A 9074-nucleotide genomic window follows, 5' to 3' on the forward strand; every position below is an offset into this window, starting at 1 on the left:
TGCAATAACTATTTCTCTTAGGTATGACAATATGGAGAACTCCAAACTAAACTGCATACAGTAGGTGCAAAAAAATGTGCCTATTATTAATAATAGCAGACCCTGTGCTACTTGAGATTTCTTTAGACTATTTTACCATTAATACAAACTTGAGAAAGTGGGGACAAATGTACCCTGCCATGTCATGTAGATTCAGTTCAGTTGGGAAGGAACCACACACTTCTGTTGAATGTACAGAATTTCAATGACTTACGAGGTCATCTGCATACATCCCCAGCAATTTTAATAGCCATGTGATATTAAAATTAAAATTAGTGTTCCATCTAAATGCGGTATTCCATACACAGTACTTATACAAGGAAATTATTTTGTATTATAAAAAGGAAAAGATCAAGGGAAAGATTTTTCAGCAATATTGTGTATACTGCCTTTAAACGTTTGCTATCCCTACCGTTGGCTGTCAGGCCACAAGAATGCTCAAACAGTTGTGATAATAAATCGAATGTTACATTGCCATTCTTTTCACCCCCCTGCCAAAAGCAGTGCATTGCATATCTACTACATTATTCATTGTATAGCTTGGAGGAAGAGTGTAACTACTAAAATGTTCTCCTGCCCCTTCCTTCTCACTCGCTAGAGGAATGAATGAATGAATCATGGCATTTATATAGCACTTTTCCAGCTGCTCACCTCACCCACCACCAATGTGTAGCATGGCAGCCATTTTGCACTAGAACACTGACTCACTAAGGTGGAGAACTATTTTTGGCCAATTAAATCAGGATGATTAAATGGCTGGTTGAGAGAACCAGGTTGGGAATTTAGCCAGGACACCAGGGAATCCCCTACTCAAGTGTTACAGGGTCTTTAATGGCCACGGTGAGTCAGGACCTCAGTTTAACGTCTCATCTGAAAGACAACATCTCCTACAGCATAGTTTCCCCATCACCACACTAGGGCATTGGGGTTTATTCAACTAGACGGAAGTTTGCACATCCAAGGACTAACCAAGCCCACACTTGCTTAGCTTCAGCCATTTGGCAGATGTAGGTGGTATGGCTGCTGACTAGATGCTCACTACAATATAACTACACTGACTTCCTCCTTATCTTCCAGCCATAAATAGTGTATGTTGCAGGATATTAAAATGGGATTCAGTTAGCAGCTGAAGACTCATTAAGCCATCAAGAAGTGTTCTTTGGGTAATTCTTCATTAACCAACAACCACATCAACTTTAATACTGCTGAATATATGCTTTTATGCATTACACACTGAAAAGTAATTTTTGCCAACTATTGATATTAAAAGCCAACTATAGTTGCCCTCTGTTATATCAATATACTTTGCCTTTTCCATTCATTGTGGATATTTGGATGCTATGTCATGTTTTGTACCAACTTTGTGGTTAAATTTCTATTTGGAATAGTAACTTTAACAGTTTCCTTTCCATAATATTTAAGAGCATCGATATAAACTCTATATGAAGTCTTTGATTGAAACAATGGTAGACAAGAACATAATGCCTAGTTTTGTCTCACACTCTAATCCCATTAGGTCATCTTCTGTCACCAGACCATACATTTGTTCTCTGATTTCTCTTATCAGTGACTGACTTAAGGTACCTAATACAGCAATTTTACATCCCATAATCTGCTAAAGTCACACCTCTTTAAACTGTTCTGCATTTACATTTTGTCAACAATTGAACATTTAATACATTTGTATTTACCTGTCTTGGCTCTTTACCCACATTTATTCTTAATAATGCATGATGTGTCCATAGGACACCTGGAATTCTAATCTTAAGTGTTGCTATTTGCTTGCAATGTTGTTATATTTTTGTAAACTTGATTCCTTAATAATATTTTCCTTAATATTATTTTCAATATGTATTGCAGCAACAGTAGAATTGTTTGCTGTACTATAAATGAGACTCTGTAGTTAAGTCACCTGATGTTTTTCAGCTGGTGCTTTTTTTGGCCATACTGCCCTCTTATCCATTTGAAGGCCTCTTTGACTTTAAAGAACAGTAAATGTAATTGACATCAATGATGTTACTCCAGCTACTATTCAATAGATAGCCTAGTAAGTAGAATTAAATAATAAAGGGGGTTTTGTACCAAAGGACTGAAAGCAGAGGGCATCAGTTGAAAACTGATGAGTCCTCCATCCAGCCTGCCAAAGAAACAAAATTCTTCCAAATAAATACACAAATAAAATATAGCTGCATGGGTAGCAAAGAGTCAGGTTCCACTGCAAGGCTGACAACAGCCAAAATTATGAAAAAAAAGGGTACCTTGGGGGACATTGTCGGTCCTGGAGGAATATTCTTCACCATAATGGTATTGAAACAGTTAACTTTTTATCCCACTGTGGCTTAAATGAAGTGATGGGTCATTGTTCAAATTGTATGCCATGTTACATGGCAGTAGTTCCCAACCTGGGGTTTGAGACCCTTTTAGAAAAGAATGACAAATTGTTTACTTTTTCCACACACAGTTAAGATGCATTCATTGACAACATGTACTGCATTTGGTGTCATTCAAACTTACAGCTCAAGAGAAGTATTTTGAAGGCATTTCCAAATGTAATGTGTAATGTGTAGTGTGTGTTAATGATTAAGTAAATAAATTCTCAATGACCAAGAGAGGTACCATGCAGTCCGTAATTATTTGGACAGTAAAACAATGTTTGTTGTTGTAGGTCTGTTCCAGCACATTGGATTTGAAATGAAACAATGAATGTAAGTTCAAGTGCAGACTGCCAGCTTTGAGGGTATTTACATCCATTTTGTGTGATCTTTGCTGAATTACAGCTCTTGCTATCACTGGCTCACCGTGTTGGATCTCACGCAAACCCATAGGTAAAAAAAAAAGGATTCTAGCTATCAGTCCAACTATAAGCTGTAACATTTTACACGTTCACATTCCATTCATAAATACCAATTATTCTGAATGTCCCAAAAATGTCAAGTATAAGCAGATAAACGTACGTGGCACAATTCCAGGACAAACAGCAAGCAGGTGCTGATATACTGATTTTAACAATTCTAGGAGAAATGTGATGGTGGGGCTAAGGGTTTCATTTTGGAACCTGATTATGGTTCCAAAATGGATAGAATGTTACCAATGTTTGGCCAAGTTACTGGACAAAATAGAGAGAGAGAGAGAGAGAGAGAGAGAGAGAGAGAGAGAGAGAGAGAGAGAGGGAGAGATATCATTATTTTTCTATAAGAGCATCTTCAGGAGCAATAGTTGCAAACTATCGTAGAGTTTATTCATTGACAGAAACATTCTGCTTGCATAATTCAATTCAGAATATCAAATATTCCATATTTGGCCAAAATGCTCATTCACAGTTTTCATTTACAACAGCAAAATTGCTATGAGAACATGTGGGGTGAATACACATATCAAAGTGATAAATCATAGTTTTATAAAAATCCGTCTTAACAAATCGAGTAAAGCATTTCTACCATAAATACCCCTGAACGTTGTTGTCAGTAGCCTATATTTGCAGCTCGTTATTTGTTCAATATTTGTGGTCAAATTTGCTCATTATACTCAAACAACAATGTTACTTAGAAAACATAATAGATATTTTTAAAAAAACACTGGACACAAAGCATATCCCAGTTAAAAAGCAGAGATTCTGCCACATTTATTTGCCTATTAATACGGCGGAAGTGCGAGATTCCAATAAATACAGGAACTAGCTATACATTATAACTTGACCTATAGGCTACGACAATGAACTGCAATTCGTGAAGCTAACTGGAGAATATAGCCTAGTTGTTTGCATTAACCGTGATACGTGCAAGAGCAATAAGGATTTTTAGGGGCATTATGATGGTGAAATTGAAACACAACTGCCCCCAAAAGCCCCTCATTCTCCCTGCGGCATTGCAAACATTAATTTACTGCTTGTCAGCCGATTGCATCGATTCAGTCTGCTGTTACTTTGAAAGAAGAAAAATATCAGGAAAGTGTATCACCGATTATTTGTAACTCGAGATTAGAGAGTCACTGCACAGAAAATCCATGGCATCCAAACACTGATGAGTTACCGGTGTCAAATTCCCTATACAGTGTCTATATCAATGTCAGCGGGCCCCTGCTTAGACAATATAAATTAATGAAGTTAAATAATTGTAATGAAGTTGGAGGAGGTTCTCTGTTGAAACAGCGCGTGCCAGAAGCGGGACTTTGCGGGCCAGTTGGATTGTAATAAAACTCATCTAGCCCCCAAAATCCCGTATCTGATGTCACCAGCGACAGGCATCATTTCAAGCAAAACGCTGGGCTTTTCCCTTTTCCATAACTAGGCCAATAACTTTTCGTTGTTTGTCATTTCCCTCAACGCTAGCAAGGCATATCTAGAATTAAACTGTGTGTGTGTTTTGTAATTTATATTGTTGGTCTTGCGACCAAACCATTTCTTTGTCCCGTAGCTGGCTATCCAACGGATGCTTTGCTCGCCTTGAACCCTGATCACTTTAAATGCGATTTTTAGAACGTAATGTATCACCAATAACCAAATACTTGTAACAACTAGGCTAGGCTACACTTGTGCAAGAACGTAGCATAATAGACTATATTTGGTTAATTTCTATTTAAAAAATGTACCAAGTTTTTCTTTGTTTAGCTCCAAAGCATATTAACAGTGATCTGCAGCCCTAGCCCATAGGCTACTGTAAAAACTAACCTGGCAGTCGCTTTATATAATTCTTCTTTTGTAGGCTATAAAGACGAACATTGCAATTGCCTAAAAAAACATGAAATAAACTATCGCAGGCCCATGTTTGCTTTTGTTGACAATGACGATGTGGAACTTTTGAGACAATGATTAGGCTAGGACCAGTGAAGTAACGATTTGACTATTTTACAACATTACTTAACCTTGCCTATTCGTCAACACGTGCGCTGCATTTTTCGTGGATCTTCGCCTGTTGTTGCATAAGTCTATAAATAGGACCAACCGTATTCTACCAAATAAAATATTAAGTCTGAGACTGGCTATGCATTATGAAGTCACCACTGGGCGTTTAACCTGATTGAGTCTCAGACTGTGTCCTCGGTGCTTCCCGGGGGACTTCAGGTAGATCGCTCAGACACAATCTGTCTGTACTCAGACATGATGAGAAGGCTATAAAACCTACATTATTTATTCATTAGAATGTCTACACATCTGCGAAATGGTATTTTCACCAAAATAGCCAGGGCGATTCTAAAATCGCAATGTCTAATAACATTTAACGGATATTTCCAGATATAATGCCAGTTGTATTCCACAAGCAGAAATTATTCTCACCTGCTAGTTATTCCGACCATGTGAACCAGGAGACGTGCGAGTGAGCACGCTATAAAACACGTTATTAGCCCTTCTGAAATGAGAAAAGAAACGTATTGAATCCGTTCAAACTTACCATGATAATTTCAATGAATTCAGCCGCCTAACATGACACGTACGTCTCATTTCATGTCGTTGTTTCTTTAAGAACGTATATGCTGCGGAGTGCAGTCGTGTCTAGCGTTGGTAACTCATTTTAAGATCCCACCGCCTGCTCTTGAAACATTTCTTCATGGTCACGCCACTGTGTACGAAGAGGCCAAACGAGGGGGAGGCGCATGAGAAAATAAAGATTTAAAAAGACAACATTTTACAAAACGTATCCACAGCAAGCATAGTAGCCGAATATACGATCATCTCATTTCACTCCCTTCTCATGGTTTGAATTAAGGAGGATCGACACTCAGCTCCTAAGTGGAAAACAGCGTTCTGAAGAGACAGCACTGGCGACAGTGCTGGTGCTTTAAAAGGAGACAAGTTTCACGCATCTGGCTCGGAGTGGAGGTGTGTAGTTCTAACACATTTTATTTTCCTAGAAACAACCTCCAAATATAGAAACAAGGAATTGACATTCTTGGAAATCCAGAGACGTCACAACATTTATAAAACTCGCCACAAAGCGCTGCACAAGTTTAGCGATGCCTACTGCCACTTCTCGCATCTTCCATCATCCAAAATCATGGCATAACAAATTATTAAGAACTGACATTTATAGCACGTGTTTACACTCCTGTCAGTCTAGACCTGTATATTTTAAATAATCGAATTTTATATACGCGCGCACGCGCACACACACAGGTTTTGTGCTTCGCTGTGTATTGCGTTCACCTATGAATATTGTGTTATAACAAATATTGAGGCTCAGGGCGATTTGTTGCCCCCTTCTGGCCTTAATTCTTTCTCCCAGAAAAGTAAATTTTATTCGACCTGGGGACAAAAGAAAACTCGTTAAGAAATGTCTGGGGCACCTTATGGCTGGGTTAGGACGGTTAGACCTCACTGACAGGTGCCAGCAAAAAAATCAGCTTTGGGAGGTGGGGCCCAATGTGATATCCTTTCGCGTAAAATAAAACATAGTCCAGAGTTACCACCCAGAATTGACTTTTTTGTCAGCCCGCTGATGATTAAATATCCACACCCAGCACTTGCGCCAGAGTAACTTTAAACACGCATGCTCTATTTATTTTACTACTTCATTATATGACATTACTGAAAAATAACTTGTGCAGAATATTTATTAGGTGAGCAAGACGAAAATGAACACTACGCGTTTAAAAAAAGGCACGGACGGGGTTCGAACCCGCGATCTTCGGTTTACGAGACCGACGCCTTACCACTTGGCCACCGCGCCTGCGCTCTTTCTTCATGTATTGCAGTTTAAATGAGAAATTATGTTGACGACATATATTCTACATATGTTGCATATATTTCCCTCTTAAGGGAACATCGGTGGAGACGCAAAATTCGCGAGTTCAATCTCCATGCGAGACATATACAAATATGATTAGATAAAGAATTTGTACGATCTATTTCATACTTTATTTGCATCTATGTATACAGAATAAAAAGAAATGAATAATATGTAGCATGTAAATACGCACCTCTAATGTATTACCTTTGGTTTAAAGGATTTTTGAAATGTATATCTAACAGCATGAGAAGTTAAACACTTCTAAATAACAGAAAAAATAAATAGGAAAACACATTATAGCTATTAAATTCAAAGCAAAATATACAATAGCCAAAAAAAATACAACACAATCTTATTAAATTGCACAAAATATTAATACAAAGGATTTTATTCAAGATTGACACAAAAGACTTGTTACGAAAATATATGAATTCCAGATTAAAAATATTATTTACAAAAGGGTATGAACAAGTTTTTTTTTATTATTTCTTTTTAATGTCCTTCAGCCACTGTTCTTTTAACACTGTCTGTCTTTGTACTAGCTATGACCCGTTACCTCAGTTCTGAATTGCCCACATGAATTTGCAGTTAGTCTTACCGGATGACAGGTGGGTTACATAAGGTATGTACATAAGGAAATACTGGTTGTCCAGGAGCTGCCACACCCTCTCATAAATACCACACCCAGTTAGCTGCTGGCCACATTCTGGATGGAGTAAACTGACCTTCCACTGGTGGTAGGGAATCCACACAAGGAGCCTGTGGTTGAAGAAGTGCTCTGGTGGGGCCTGGTTGCAGATCAGAGCTGGGGCAGGTGGTTCGGGATGCATAGCTTTGTCTCTGTGGGCAACCAAACTGAATCACTTCCAGAAGCCAAGAGAGGGGATGGAGCTGGAGGATATGCCGAAGCAGCAACTGCCGGCAGGACAGCACAGGGAGTGATCACAGGCAGGACAGCACAGGGAGTGATCACAGGCAGGACAGCACAGGGAGTGATCACAGGCAGGACAGCACAGGGAGTGATCATAGGTAGGACAGCACAGGGAGTGATCACAGGCAGTACAGCACAGGAAGTGATCATAGGCAGGACAGCACAGGGAGTGATCACAGGCAGGACAGCACAGGGAGTGATCACAGGCAGGACAGCACAGGGAGTGATCACAGGCAGGACAGCACAGGGAGTGATCATAGGCAGGACAGCACAGGGAGTGATCACAGGCAGGACAGTACAGGGAGTGATCATAGGCAGGACAGCACAAGAAGTGACTGAGGGGTGCTGGTAGCAGGTGCAGGACTGATAGTATAGGGCACATACATGTCACAAAGAGACAGAGACACACTCACATGCAATGTCAGATTAAAAATTAAATATTACATATTACAGCTGCTTGAAAGGAGAATAAAGATAAACTTACAGAACTGGAAGTGGAAGAGGTCAATGATTTGATCCTTGCAGGGGCCGTAGAGGCGGGGGCAGGGAGAAAGGGAAGATAGTCTGGACTAATTTTGCAGGAATAGGATATACATGCCGTTGCTCCACAGAACATCATAATAATAGCTAACACATCGATAGCTAATAACCTAATTACATCATGGGGTTGCCTTACCTGATCTTTCGGGTAAATTTCAATTAGCTAGCTAGACACTAACATAATGTTAGCTACCTAGTCTAGCTAAACTACTATCAGGTGGTAGAAGGTAATATATTGTCTGTTACCATAAAACAACAGTTAGCTTGGTTTTCATCTAGAACCTTTAACAATTTAATTTCTTACCCTGAGAATCACATAATATTTCACTGCTTTCTTCAATATTGTCACTCATCGGGAATTTGCCGCAGTGCATTTAAAAGTTGTGCTGCCACAGTTGATTGGCAAGAACCATACAGACATGACAAGTCCTGACTGGTAAGAAATAATTGTGAAAAGAATAAAAGATTTGATTGGTAAGAAATGGACGGGCAGGACGAGTTCTGATTGGTAAGAAATTGACCAGAGAGATGGGAAGATTTTATTGGTAATAAATGTACAGGCAGTACGAGTCCTGATTGGTAGGAAATGAACCACAGAGAGGAGAAGACTTGATTGGTAAGAAATGGATGGGACAGAGCACATGATCGGTAAGAAACGGAAGCAAAAAATGTAACTCGGACTACGTGATTGGTTTTCGGAAGCCAGACTCTCCTGCCCTGAGTGACTCAAATGACTGGAGCTATTTTAAACTAAATATCATGTCAAGGCATGCCAAACAATGCTGAATAATTTTATGAACCATTAAGAAACGATATCTCCTCTTGTAATGGAAAAAGAGTAA

At 39.2% G+C, this 9074-nt stretch overlaps 1 non-coding gene across 1 annotated transcript; it reads right to left on the bottom strand.

Moving 5' to 3' along the window:
- Positions 1-6629: 6629 nt before the first annotated feature.
- Positions 6630-6701, bottom strand: trnat-cgu (transfer RNA threonine (anticodon CGU)). Its single transcript has one exon. It is a non-coding gene; the product is annotated as a tRNA-Thr (tRNA).
- Between the last annotated feature and the right edge of the window lie 2373 nt (positions 6702-9074).

Source organism: Anguilla rostrata, chromosome 2 (genome assembly GCF_018555375.3).
Source record: "Anguilla rostrata isolate EN2019 chromosome 2, ASM1855537v3, whole genome shotgun sequence".
NCBI classification, from domain to species: Eukaryota; Metazoa; Chordata; class Actinopteri; order Anguilliformes; family Anguillidae; genus Anguilla; species Anguilla rostrata.